Here is a 15,272-nt window from a genome sequence, read left to right as displayed (position 1 = left end):
TAACATATATGAAAATATATGAATATAAAAAATATATATGGATATGAAAATATTTATATGTATATGAAATATATGGTAGGTGATGGTGATAGCCTACCATATATATATAATATAATAATTTAATTATATTATATTAAATATGGAAATATTAAAAATATATTAAAAATATTAAAAATATTTTCATATGGATATGCAATCGTATGAATAGACAAATATGTATGGGAAAGTCATACTTACCAAACAGTAAATGACCGAGTTGACGAAACAGTGTTAAAAAAGGTATATAGGGTAGGTGGTGTTCAGCCTGCCAATATAATATTAAAATAATATTATATTAAACAGAAGACCGCCAGTATTAATATATGAGCATATGGTTATGAATACATATGCATATAACATATATGAAAATATATGAATATAAAAAAATATATATGGATATGAAAATATTTATATGTATATGAAATATATGGTAGGTGATGGGGATAGCCTACCATATAATATATAATATAATAATATTTATTATATTATAATAAATATGGAAATATTAAATTATTTTCATATGGATATGGATATGGATATGGATATGGATATACATATTCATATGGATATACTAAAATATACTGAAATATACCGATGAGTATATTTAGGTGAGGGTAAAAAGGCAAATAAATACCCAGCTTGACGAAAGTGTGTTCAAAAAGGTATATAGGGTAGGTGGTGTCGTCCTACCAATATAGTATATTATTTATATTATATGAATATACTAAAATACCGATGAGTATTTTTAGGTGAGGGAAAGAAGGCAAATAAATACCCAGCTTGACGAAAGTGTGGTCAAAAAGGTATATATGGTAGGTGGTGTAAGCCTATCTATATAATATAACATACTATATTATATATTATATATACACTATATTGTATACTTAGATAATATCGTTGAAGCGTCTACGTCTTATTATAAATTATAATTTGACAAGTTTCCAATTATTATCGTTAATTTCTGGTTCTAGGCAAATAAAAATTTCTTTTTATTATATCCTAGTAAGTATATGGAATTAAATTTAATTTCATATACGTATATGATAATAGTAGTAATATTATTATTATTATTATTGTATAAATAAATATGAATAAACTATATATATGAAAATATATAAATATATGAAAATTAAAAAGTGCTTAGTTTTATATCATATAAAACTAGACTTTTATATACAAAGAAAATACAATTTAAATTCATTATTAAAATACATATGCGATAATTTTATTATAAAATTAAGCAAATATATATATGTGAATATATACAAATTGTTGTATGTGAAAATATAAAGATATTTTAGAATTAAATATATGCATAATATTGTATTTTATTAAAAAAAATATTAAAGAAGGCTTATATAAATAAAAAGACCGCCCGCTCATATAAATACCCTAACACAAACGAGGGTTTAAGAAAAAGCCATGAAAAAAATATACCCTGAGGTGTATGCGTTGGGCACCCGAGGGATATATTATAAATATATATATATATATATATTTCAATAAATAAACGAACATTGAATGCCATATAATAATTGGCCAAATTCGTTAATATTTTAATTTATACAAATATTTGCAATATTTATTTTCTATATATCAATATGAAAATGAAATATATCAAAGATATAAACATTATTCTGGTTGATCCTGCCAGTAGTTATATGCTTGTCTCAAAGATTAAGCCATGCATGTCTAAGTACACACGCATTAAAAGTGAAACCGCAAAAGGCTCATTATATCAGTTATGGTTCCTTAGATCGTTAACAGTTACTTGGATAACTGTGGTAATTCTAGAGCTAATACATGCAATTAAAACATGAACCTTATGGGACATGTGCTTTTATTAGGCTAAAACCAAGCGATCGCAAGATCGTTATATTGGTTGAACTCTAGATAACATGCAGATCGTATGGTCTTGTACCGACGACAGATCTTTCAAATGTCTGCCCTATCAACTTTTGATGGTAGTATCTAGGACTACCATGGTTGCAACGGGTAACGGGGAATCAGGGTTCGATTCCGGAGAGGGAGCCTGAGAAACGGCTACCACATCTAAGGAAGGCAGCAGGCGCGTAAATTACCCACTCCCAGCTCGGGGAGGTAGTGACGAAAAATAACAATACAGGACTCATATCCGAGGCCCTGTAATTGGAATGAGTACACTTTAAATCCTTTAACAAGGACCAATTGGAGGGCAAGTCTGGTGCCAGCAGCCGCGGTAATTCCAGCTCCAATAGCGTATATTAAAGTTGTTGCGGTTAAAACGTTCGTAGTTGAACTTGTGCTTCATACGGGTAGTACAACATACAATTGTAGTTAGTACTATACCTTTATGTATGTAAGCGTATTACCGGTGGAGTTCTTATATATGTTTAAATACTTGTATTTTTTCATATGTTCCTCCTATTTAAAAACCTGCATTAGTGCTCTTAAACGAGTGTTATTGTGGGCCGGTACAATTACTTTGAACAAATTAGAGTGCTTAAAGCAGGCTTCAAATGCCTGAATATTCTGTGCATGGGATAAGGAAATAAGACCTCTGTTCTGCCTTCATTGGGTTTTCAGATCAAGAGGTAATGATTAATAGAAGCAGTTTGGGGGCATTAGTATTACGACGCGAGAGGTGAAATTCTTGGACCGTCGTAAGACTAACTTAAGCGAAAGCATTTGCCAAAGATGTTTTCATTAATCAAGAACGAAAGTTAGAGGTTCGAAGGCGATCAGATACCGCCCTAGTTCTAACCATAAACGATGCCAGCTAGCAATTGGGTGTAGCTACTTTTATGGCTCTCTCAGTCGCTTCCCGGGAAACCAAAGCTTTTGGGCTCCGGGGGAAGTATGGTTGCAAAGCTGAAACTTAAAGGAATTGACGGAAGGGCACCACCAGGAGTGGAGCCTGCGGCTTAATTTGACTCAACACGGGAAAACTTACCAGGTCCGAACATAAGTGTGTAAGACAGATTGATAGCTCTTGCTCGAATCTATGGGTGTGGGTGCATGGCCGTTCTTAGTTCGTGGAGTGATTTGTCTGGTTAATTCCGATAACGAACGAGACTCAAATATATTAAATAGATATCTTCAGGATTATGGTGTTGAAGCTTATATAGCCTTCATTCATGGTAGCAGTAAAATGTTTATTGTGTTTGAATGTGTTTATATAAGTGGAGCCGTACCTGTTGGTTTGTCCCATTATAAGGATACTAGCTTCTTAAATGGACAAATTGCGTCTAGCAATAATGAGATTGAGCAATAACAGGTCTGTGATGCCCTTAGATGTCCTGGGCTGCACGCGCGCTACAATGAAAGTATCAACGTGTATTTCCTAGACCGAGAGGTCCGGGTAAACCGCTGAACCACTTTCATGCTTGGGATTGTGAACTGAAACTGTTCACATGAACTTGGAATTCCTAGTAAGTGTGAGTCATTAACTCGCATTGATTACGTCCCTGCCCTTTGTGCACACCGCCCGTCGCTACTACCGATTGAATTATTTAGTGAGGTCTCCGGACGTGATCACTGTGACGCCTTGTGTGTTACGGTTGTTTCGCAGAAGTTGACCGAACTTGATTATTTAGAGGAAGTAAAAGTCGTAACAAGGTTTCCGTAGGTGAACCTGCGGAAGGATCATTATTGAATGAATCTTATCCGTTATTAAAATATTTATTATATATAAATATATAAATAAAAATTACCCAAAAATAAAAGACATATATATTATATTGAATATATAGACCATTTGTTGTCTTCAATATAAATTGCGTGTATATTTAATTAATATACATGCGTTGCGTGATGTATTGTTCATATTAAATTATGCGCATACATTGATAAATGCAACACCTAAAATATACATTGTTGTACCTGATATACAGGTTAATGCTTTATATAATATTAAAACAATATAAATTATATTTATATTGATTATATAAAACTAAGACATTTCGCAACAATTATTTTAGGTATATAAAAAAATTAAACATATTTTATATGTTTAAATATAGACGAATGTATTGAATATAAATTGCGTGTATATTTAATTAATATACATGCGTTGCGTGATGTATTGTTCATATTAAATTATGCGCATACATTGATAAATGCAACACCTAAAATATACATTGTTGTACCTGATATACAGGTTAATGCTTTATATAATATTAAAACAATATAAATTATATTTATATTGATTATATAAAACTAAGACATTTCGCAACAATTATTTTAGGTATAAAAATAACTTTATTGAAGGAATTGATATATGCCAGTTAAATGGTGTATTTTTAATTTCTTTCAATAAAAACATAATTGACGAATTGTATATTTATATATATTTATAAAACTCTAAGCGGTGGATCACTCGGCTCATGGGTCGATGAAGAACGCAGCAAACTGTGCGTCATCGTGTGAACTGCAGGACACATGAACATCGACATTTTGAACGCATATCGCAGTCCATGCTGTTATGTACTTTAATTAATTTTATAGTGCTGCTTGGACTACATATGGTTGAGGGTTGTAAGACTATGCTAATAAAGTTGCTTATTATTATATATTTTTATAATGATATGCATATGGTATATTATTGGATATATTTATATATTCATAATATTAAATATAAAAGCAATTATCTCAAATATTTATAAAAGAAAAAATGAAGATATACAATTCTTTCTTTTTTCAATTCAAATAATACTGAGAAATGTCTAGCATAAAAAAAATTAAATTTTTTTTAACTAGAATTGTCTCTTATTTAAAGATGCGAAAATTGAAAATATATCAAATATATTGTTCTTCATAGAGATATATTGTTTATATATATATACATTGCTTTATACAACCTCAACTCATATGGGACTACCCCCTGAATTTAAGCATATTAATTAGGGGAGGAAAAGAAACTAACAAGGATTTTCTTAGTAGCGGCGAGCGAAAAGAAATCAGTTCAGCACTAAGTCACTTTGTCTATATGGCAAATGTGAGATGCAGTGTATGGAGCGTCAATATTCTAGTATGAGAAATTAACGATTTAAGTCCTTCTTAAATGAGGCCATTTACCCATAGAGGGTGCCAGGCCCGTATAACGTTAATGATTACTAGATGATGTTTCCAAAGAGTCGTGTTGCTTGATAGTGCAGCACTAAGTGGGTGGTAAACTCCATCTAAAACTAAATATAACCATGAGACCGATAGTAAACAAGTACCGTGAGGAGAAGTTGAAAAGAACTCTGAATAGAGAGTTAAATAGTACGTGAAACTGCTTAGAGGTTAAGCCCGATGAACCTGAATATCCATTATGGAAAATTCATCATTAAAGTTATAATATTTAAATAATATTATAGAAATAGTGTGCATTTTTTCCATATAAGGACATTGTAATCTATTAACATATATAATTTATCATAAAATATGACTTATAGTTTATTCAAATTATTATGCTTGCATTTTAACATAGGATAAATGTCATTAATTTGATAAAGTGTTGATAGATTAATAAGAATACAGTGCGTTAATTTTTCGGAATTATATAATGGCATAATTATCATTGATTTTTGTGTTTATTATATGCACTTGTATGATTAACAATGCGAAAGATTCAGGATACCTTCGGGACCCGTCTTGAAACACGGACCAAGGAGTCTAACATATGTGCAAGTTATTGGGATATAAACCTAATAGCGTAATTAACTTGACTATTAATGGGATTAGTTTTTTAACTATTTTATAGTTAATTAACACAATCCCGGGGCGTTCTATATAGTTATGTATAATAATATTTATATTATTTATGCCTCTAACTGGAACGTACCTTGAGCAGATATGCTGTGACCCGAAAGATGGTGAACTATACTTGATCAGGTTGAAGTCAGGGGAAACCCTGATGGAAGACCGAAACAGTTCTGACGTGCAAATCGATTGTCAGAATTGAGTATAGGGGCGAAAGACCAATCGAACCATCTAGTAGCTGGTTCCTTCCGAAGTTTCCCTCAGGATAGCTGGTGCATTTTAATGTTATATAAAATAATCTTATCTGGTAAAGCGAATGATTAGAGGCCTTAGGGTCGAAACGATCTTAACCTATTCTCAAACTTTAAATGGGTAAGAACCTTAACTTTCTTGATATGAAGTTTAAGGTTATGATATAATGTGCCCAGTGGGCCACTTTTGGTAAGCAGAACTGGCGCTGTGGGATGAACCAAACGTAATGTTACGGTGCCCAAATTAACAACTCATGCAGAAACCATGAAAGGCGTTGGTTGCTTAAAACAGCAGGACGGTGATCATGGAAGTCGAAATCCGCTAAGGAGTGTGTAACAACTCACCTGCCGAAGCAACTAGCCCTTAAAATGGATGGCGCTTAAGTTGTATACCTATACATTACCGCTAAAGTAGATGATTTATATTACTTGTAATATAAATTTTGAAACTTTAGTGAGTAGGAAGGTACAATGGTATGCGTAGAAGTGTTTGGCGTAAGCCTGCATGGAGCTGCTATTGGTACAGATCTTGGTGGTAGTAGCAAATAATCGAATGAGACCTTGGAGGACTGAAGTGGAGAAGGGTTTCGTGTGAACAGTGGTTGATCACGAGTTAGTCGGTCCTAAGTTCAAGGCGAAAGCCGAAAATTTTCAAGTAAAAATAAATATTACAATTATTGTGAAAATTATATACTTGAATAATTTTGAACGAAAGGGAATACGGTTCCAATTCCGTAACCTGTTGAGTATCCGTTTGTTATTAAATATGGGCCTCGTGCTCATCCTGGCAACAGGAACGACCATAAAGAAGCCGTCGAGAGATATCGGAAGAGTTTTCTTTTCTGTTTTATAGTCGTACTACCATGGAAGTCTTTCGCAGAGAGATATGGTAGATGGGCTAGAAGAGCATGACATATACTGTTGTGTCGATATTTTCTCCTCGGACCTTGAAAATTTATGGTGGGGATACGCAAACTTCTCAACAGGCCGTACCAATATCCGCAGCTGGTCTCCAAGGTGAAGAGTCTCTAGTCGATAGAATAATGTAGGTAAGGGAAGTCGGCAAATTAGATCCGTAACTTCGGGATAAGGATTGGCTCTGAAGATTGAGATAGTCGGGCTTGATTGGGAAACAATAATATGGTTTATGTGCTCGTTCTGGGTAAATAGAGTTATAATCATTTATGGTTGTAACTTGTTCCCCGGATAGTTTAGTTACGTATCCAATTGTGGAACTTTCTTGCTAAAATTTTTAAGAATACTAGTTGGGTCAAACCAATTAGTTCTTATTAATTATAACGATTATCAATTAACAATCAATTCAGAACTGGCACGGACTTGGGGAATCCGACTGTCTAATTAAAACAAAGCATTGTGATGGCCCTAGCGGGTGTTGACACAATGTGATTTCTGCCCAGTGCTCTGAATGTCAAAGTGAAGAAATTCAAGTAAGCGCGGGTCAACGGCGGGAGTAACTATGACTCTCTTAAGGAGAATTGGATTTGATCGCGTAGAGTGGGTGCAATTCCGTAACTCGTAAATCATACGATCAAGTCAAGTCGACTCAAAACCTCCTCGTGGTATTCTCTGGGTACTAGCTTTTGCTGGTAGCTGATTTGAGCGGCGGAGGGGTCCCTGGGGTTACCAGCCCCTTGGACCCCTTAAAAACATATTGGTGCAGAAACTAACAACGAGCCTCGGATAATTGATGATATAATAGGAAGAGGAGAGTCCACGGCTACTAGTCTGGATGCTAGCAACCAGTATGAACGAGGTGCAGCGGTTAACCTTTCAGGTCGGGTGCCCTGCACGATATGTGGAATGTCGTTCAACTCCAAGAGGGGTTTGGGCGTCCACATGTCACATCGACACAAAGACGAACTTGATACACAACGTCTTCGTGTTGATAAAAAAGCGAGGTGGTCAGAGGAAGAAACGTTGATGATGGCGAGAAAGGAGGTCGAGCTTGCAGCAAGTGGTATTCGACATCTAAATAAAAAGCTAGCGGAAATTTTTACACACCGCAGTTCCGATGCAATTTCTTCATATCGGAAGAGGGGTGAATATAAGGCAAAACTGGAACAGATAAGAGGGCAATCTGTTCCCACCCCAGAAGCATTAGAGTCGAATACCTCACAGCGCCGCCCTAGTAATAGCGAGCAAAACCGACGAGTATCAACATCATCTTCGGGACCAATCAGACCACACGAACAGACGAACAGCGAAATCCTCAGGGTACTACAGGGCTATGCCCCAGTAGTATGCGATTCCCGGTGGAGAGCCGAGGTCCTGCAAACTATCGTAGATAATGCGCAGGTCTCGGGACAGGAAACCACTCTCCAAAGTTTATCTTGCTATCTCATGGAAATTTTTCCGCCACGGAATGAACCGCACATTCTGACGAGGCCCCGAACGGAGCCTCGAAATATGAGACAGCGTAGAAGGCAGCAGTACGCTAGGGTTCAGCGTAACTGGGATAAACATCCGGGAAGATGCATAAAGTCCCTGCTGGAGGGCGCTGACGAGTCGGTGCAGCCACCCCAGGAAATTATGGAGCCATATTGGAAACAGATAATGACCACGCCTAGCTCAAGCTCCATCGAACACGCCTCGTTCCACATGGAACATTCGTTGGAGAGAGTATGGTCCGCTGTGAACCAGCGCGATCTTAGGGCCCATAAGGTCAAATTATCAGGTTCTCCAGGCCCGGACGGGATTACTCCAAGAACTGCCAGGAGTATCCCCGATGGCATTATGCTACGCATAATGAACTTAATTCTCTGGTGTGGGAGACTTCCGTACTCCATCCGTCTGGCCAGAACCATCTTCATCCCGAAGATGGCGACGGCAAGTCGTCCGCAAGACTATCGTCCTATTTCAGTCCCCTCGGTTTTGGTTAGGCAACTAAATGCCATTTTGGCAGCCCGGTTGATTAGTGCAGTCAACTGGGATTCGCGTCAGCGAGGGTTCCTACCGACCGATGGGTGTGCTGACAATACGACGATTGTTGATTTAGTTCTAAGGGAACATCATAAGCGATTTAAATCGTGCTACATCGGGACCCTCGATGTTAGTAAAGCCTTTGATGCGGTAGCTCACAAAGCGGTCTACAACACATTGGCTTCGTATGGTGCCCCACAAGGACTAATCAACTACATACGGAATTCGTACGAGGGCGGCGGCACAATGCTAACTGGGAACGGGTGGGTTTCAAGGGAGTTCATTCCTGCAAGAGGCGTCAAGCAGGGTGACCCTTTGTCTCCCATACTATTTAATCTGGTCATTGACCGGTTACTTAGGTCCTTACCCAGTGAGATTGGTGCCAAAGTCGGAAACGCTATGACAAATGCGGCTGCGTTCGCAGATGATATAGTCCTTTTTGCGGAAACTCCGATGGGCCTTCAGAAATTGTTGGACACCACAGTTGGCTTTCTCTCCTCTGTGGGCCTCACCCTTAACACTGACAAGTGTTTCACTGTCAGCATAAAGGGGCAAGCCAAGCAAAAGTGTACTGTCGTGGAACGGCGGAGCTTTTTGATTGGTGAGCGCGAGGTTCCTTCACTGAAGCGCACTGACGAGTGGAAGTATTTAGGGATTAAATTCACTGCGGATGGGCGGGTCCGGTACAATCCAGCTGAGGAGTTGCAACCGAAGCTGTTGAGATTGACTCGGGCCCCCCTGAAGCCACAGCAGAAGTTATTTGCCCTTCGGACTGTCCTTATCCCACAACTCTATCACAAGCTGACCCTTGGGAGTGTGACGATAGGCGTTCTGAAGAAATTTGACACATTGGTTCGATATACCGCACGGAAGTGGTTGAGGCTTCCGGTAGACGTACCAACTTCTTTTTTCCATGCCCCCCACAGAAGTGGGGGTCTCGGGTTACCATCGTTGAGATGGATAGCACCGATGCTTCGTTTGAAGCGATTGAGCAGTATAAAATGGCCTCACCTCGAGCAATCCGAGGTAGCCAGCTCTTTCGTGGAAGACGAAATGCGGAGGGCCCGGGATAGGCTTCAGGCTGGAAGTCAAGAGTTGTTAACCCGTCTACAGGTAGATTCGTACTTGGCAAATAGGTTGCACATGTCTGTTGATGGTGGCGGGCTCCGTGAAGCAGAGCGTTTTGCTCCGCAACACGGATGGGTTGTCCAACCCACGCGTTTGCTAACAGGAAGGGAATATACAGAAGGAATCAAACTGCGGATAAATGCCCTACCCTCAAGGTCTCGTACCACGAGGGGAAGGCACGAATTGGGAAGACGGTGCCGTGCAGGATGTGATGCTCCCGAAACAACAAACCACATCTTGCAGCAATGCTATCGTACTCATGGGAGGAGGATAGCTCGGCACGACGGCGTAGTAAATCTAATCAAGCGGGGACTTGAGAGGAAAGGCTGCGTCGTTCATGTTGAACCAAGTCTGCAGGGCGAGACCGGATTGAATAAACCCGACCTGGTAGCTATCCGACAAAATCACATTTATGTGATTGACGCGCAGGTAGTGACTGACGGACATTCTCTCGACCAAGCGCATCAGCGCAAAGTCGAGAAGTACGAGACACCGGACATACGGACAAATTTGCGGAGACTTTTCGGCTCGCAACATGTTGTTGAGTTCCATTCCGCCACTGTGAACTGGAGAGGAATATGGAGCGGTCAGTCGGTAAAACGGCTGATTGCTTCAGACCTCCTCAGCACTAGTGATAGTCATATCATTAGTGTCCGGGTAATCAGTGGTGGTCTCTGGAGTTGGCGACAATTCATGTATCTGTCGGGATACACGCGTGATTGGACTTAGTCATGCATCACGTTCATATTAAAAGCTTGCTGCCGTAGCATAACATCTAAAAACGGCATAAAATTCGCTTAAAAACGAGGCGGTTTTTAGTACGTAGGCGTCTTCTGGGTCGTATGAACCCACAAGATGAATCGTGCATGCACACTCTTATTGGCTAAATAACATCATAACCTGAGTGTGTATCTTTTGAAGATTTTTACGATCCTTAGCGAACAAAAAAAAAAAAAAAAAAAAAATAGCCAAATGCCTCGTCATCTAATTAGTGACGCGCATGAATGGATTAACGAGATTCCTTCTGTCCCTATCTACTATCTAGCGAAACCACAGCCAAGGGAACGGGCTTGGAATAATTAGCGGGGAAAGAAGACCCTTTTGAGCTTGACTCTAATCTGGCAGTGTAAGGAGACATAAGAGGTGTAGAATAAGTGGGAGATATTAGACTTCGGTTTGGTATCGACAATGAAATACCACTACTCTTATTGTTTCCTTACTTACTTGATTAAATGGAACGTGTATCATTTCCTAGCCATTATACGGATATATTTATTATATCTTATGGTATTGGGTTTTGATGCAAGCTTCTTGATCAAAGTATCACGAGTTTGTTATATAATCGCAAACAAATTCTTTAATGAGAGATGCATTCATGTATTATCGATTTGAAAATTTGGTATAACTCCAATTACTCAGGTATGATCCAATTCAAGGACATTGCCAGGTAGGGAGTTTGACTGGGGCGGTACATCTCTCAAATAATAACGGAGGTGTCCCAAGGCCAGCTCAGTGCGGACAGAAACCACACATAGAGCAAAAGGGCAAATGCTGACTTGATCTCGGTGTTCAGTACACACAGGGACAGCAAAAGCTCGGCCTATCGATCCTTTTGGTTTAAAGAGTTTTTAACAAGAGGTGTCAGAAAAGTTACCATAGGGATAACTGGCTTGTGGCGGCCAAGCGTTCATAGCGACGTCGCTTTTTGATCCTTCGATGTCGGCTCTTCCTATCATTGTGAAGCAAAATTCACCAAGCGTTGGATTGTTCACCCATGCAAGGGAACGTGAGCTGGGTTTAGACCGTCGTGAGACAGGTTAGTTTTACCCTACTAATGACAAAACGTTGTTGCGACAGCATTCCTGCGTAGTACGAGAGGAACCGCAGGTACGGACCAATGGCACAATACTTGTTCGAGCGAACAGTGGTATGACGCTACGTCCGTTGGATTATGCCTGAACGCCTCTAAGGTCGTATCCGTGCTGGACTGCAATGATAAATAAGGGGCAATTTGCATTGTATGGCTTCTAAACCATTTAAAGTTTATTATTTATATTTTAAACGACAATGGATGTGATGCCAATGTAATTTGTAACATAGTAAATTGGGAGGATCTTTGATCACCTGATGCCATGCTAGTTACATATGAAAACATTATTTAATACAATGACAAAGCCTAGAATCAATTGTAAACGACTTTTGTAACGGGCAAGGTGTTGTAAGTGGTTGAGCAGCTGCCATACTGCGATCCACTGAAGCTTATCCTTTGCTTGATGATTCGAAATATAAAAAAAATGTAAATATGCATGTGTAAATATGTATATTTAGTATAAAAAATCTTTATATGCTATATCTAAGAAAGCATATAAGGATTTATCACGGGTTGTCCACGTTTCCCTACTAATTGTGGCCTACTAACTGTTTCGTCATCTTATTAGTGACGTGAAAAATGAAAATAATATTTTTCATTTATATTGTTATAAGTCTTAAACCTTAAGACGGCGGGAGTTGAATTACTTTCGTTTAGGTAGCCAAATGCCTCGTCATCTTATTAGTGACGTGAAAAATGAAAATAATATTTTTCATTTATATTGTTATAAGTCTTAAACCTTATAACGGCGGAAGATGAATTACTTTCTTTTAGGTAGCCAAATGCCTCGTCATCTTATTAGTGACGTGAAAAATGAAAATAATATTTTTCATTTATATTGTTATAAGTCTTAAACTTTAAGACGGCGGGAGTTGAATTACTTTCGCATAGGTAGCCAAATGCCTCGTCATCTTATTAGTGACGCGCATGATTCAATTCAAGAGATTCCTTCTGTCCCTATTTAAAACCTCACGGATATTAAAAATATTAAACATATATTGTTATAAGTCTTAAACCTTAAGACGGCGGGAGTTGAATTACTTTCGCATAGGTAGCCAAATGCCTCGTCATCTTATTAGTGACGCGCATGATTCAATTCAAGAGATTCCTTCTGTCCCTATTTAAAACCTCACGGATATTAAAAATATTAAACATATATTGTTATAAGTCTTAAACCTTAAGACGGCGGGAGTTGAATTACTTTCGCATAGGTAGCCAAATGCCTCGTCATCTTATTAGTGACGTGAAAAATGAAAATAATATTTTTCATTTATATTGTTATAAGTCTTAAACTTTAAGACGGCGGGAGTTGAATTACTTTCGCATAGGTAGCCAAATGCCTCGTCATCTTATTAGTGACGTGAAAAATGAAAATAATATTTTTCATTTATATTGTTATAAGTCTTAAACCTTATAACGGCGGAAGATGAATTACTTTCGTTTAGGTAGCCAAATGCCTCGTCATCTTAATAGTGACGTGAAAAATGAAAATAATATTTTTCATTTATATTGTTATAAGTCTTAAACTTTAAGACGGCGGGAGTTGAATTACTTTCGCATAGGTAGCCAAATGCCTCGTCATCTTATTAGTGACGTGAAAAATGAAAATAATATTTTTCATTTATATTGTTATAAGTCTTAAACCTTATAACGGCGGAAGATGAATTACTTTCGTTTAGGTAGCCAAATGCCTCGTCATCTTATTAGTGACGTGAAAAATGAAAATAATATTTTTCATTTATATTGTTATAAGTCTTAAACTTTAAGACGGCGGGAGTTGAATTACTTTCGCATAGGTAGCCAAATGCCTTGTCATCTTATTAGTGACGCGCATGATTCAATTCAAGAGATTCCTTCTGTCCCTATTTAAAACCTCACGGATATTAAAAATATTAAACATATATTGTTATAAGTCTTAAACCTTAAGACGGCGGGAGTTGAATTACTTTCGCATAGGTAGCCAAATGCCTCGTCATCTTATTAGTGACGCGCATGATTCAATTCAAGAGATTCCTTCTGTCCCTATTTAAAACCTCACGGATATTAAAAATATTAAACATATATTGTTATAAGTCTTAAACCTTAAGACGGCGGGAGTTGAATTACTTTCGCATAGGTAGCCAAATGCCTCGTCATCTTATTAGTGACGCGCATGATTCAATTCAAGAGATTCCTTCTGTCCCTATTTAAAACCTCACGGATATTAAAAATATTAAACATATATTGTTATAAGTCTTAAACCTTAAGACGGCGGGAGTTGAATTACTTTCGCATAGGTAGCCAAATGCCTTGTCATCTTATTAGTGACGCGCATGATTCAATTCAAGAGATTCCTTCTGTCCCTATTTAAAACCTCACGGATATTAAAAATATTAAACATATATTGTTATAAGTCTTAAACCTTAAGACGGCGGGAGTTGAATTACTTTCGCATAGGTAGCCAAATGCCTCGTCATCTTATTAGTGACGCGCATGATTCAATTCAAGAGATTCCTTCTGTCCCTATTTAAAACCTCACGGATATTAAAAATATTAAACATATATTGTTATAAGTCTTAAACCTTAAGACGGCGGGAGTTGAATTACTTTCGCATAGGTAGCCAAATGCCTCGTCATCTTATTAGTGACGCGCATGATTCAATTCAAGAGATTCCTTCTGTCCCTATTTAAAACCTCACGGATATTAAAAATATTAAACATATATTGTTATAAGTCTTAAACCTTAAGACGGCGGGAGTTGAATTACTTTCGCATAGGTAGCCAAATGCCTCGTCATCTTATTAGTGACGCGCATGATTCAATTCAAGAGATTCCTTCTGTCCCTATTTAAAACCTCACGGATATTAAAAATATTAAACATATATTGTTATAAGTCTTAAACCTTAAGACGGCGGGAGTTGAATTACTTTCGCATAGGTAGCCAAATGCCTCGTCATCTTATTAGTGACGCGCATGATTCAATTCAAGAGATTCCTTCTGTCCCTATTTAAAAACTCACGAATATTAAAAATATTAAAAATATTTTCATATGGATATGCAATCGTATGGATATCCAAATATGTGTGGGAAAGTCGTACTTCCTATACGATAAATGACCGGATTGACGAAACCGTGTTCAAAAAGGTATATAGGGTAGGTGGTGTTCGGCCTACCAATATAATATTAAAATAATATTATATTAAACAGAAGATCGCCAGTATTAATATATAAGCATATGGTTATGAATACATATGCATATAACATATATGAAAATATATGAATATATAAAAAAAAATATATATGAATATGAAAATATTTATATGTATATGGAATATATGGTA

The 15,272-nt window shown here is 37.5% G+C and overlaps 2 non-coding genes and 1 pseudogene across 2 annotated transcripts; all 3 read left to right on the top strand.

Moving 5' to 3' along the window:
- The first annotated feature begins 1,673 nt into the window (after positions 1–1,673).
- LOC138927669 (small subunit ribosomal RNA) lies at positions 1,674–3,669 on the top strand. Its single transcript, XR_011444115.1, has one exon. It is a non-coding gene; the product is annotated as a small subunit ribosomal RNA (ribosomal RNA).
- Positions 3,670–4,376: 707 nt separating this feature from the next.
- Positions 4,377–4,555, top strand: LOC138927668 (5.8S ribosomal RNA). Its single transcript, XR_011444114.1, has one exon. It is a non-coding gene; the product is annotated as a 5.8S ribosomal RNA (ribosomal RNA).
- Positions 4,556–4,873: 318 nt separating this feature from the next.
- LOC138927670 (large subunit ribosomal RNA) lies at positions 4,874–12,364 on the top strand (annotated as a pseudogene).
- The last annotated feature ends 2,908 nt before the right edge of the window (positions 12,365–15,272 follow it).

This window comes from Drosophila bipectinata, unplaced genomic scaffold (assembly GCF_030179905.1).
Source record: "Drosophila bipectinata strain 14024-0381.07 unplaced genomic scaffold, DbipHiC1v2 scaffold_50, whole genome shotgun sequence".
In the NCBI taxonomy this organism is placed as follows: Eukaryota; Metazoa; Arthropoda; class Insecta; order Diptera; family Drosophilidae; genus Drosophila; species Drosophila bipectinata.
Note: the sequence above shows the minus strand (reverse complement) of the source record. Positions and strands in the feature narration are given on the sequence as shown.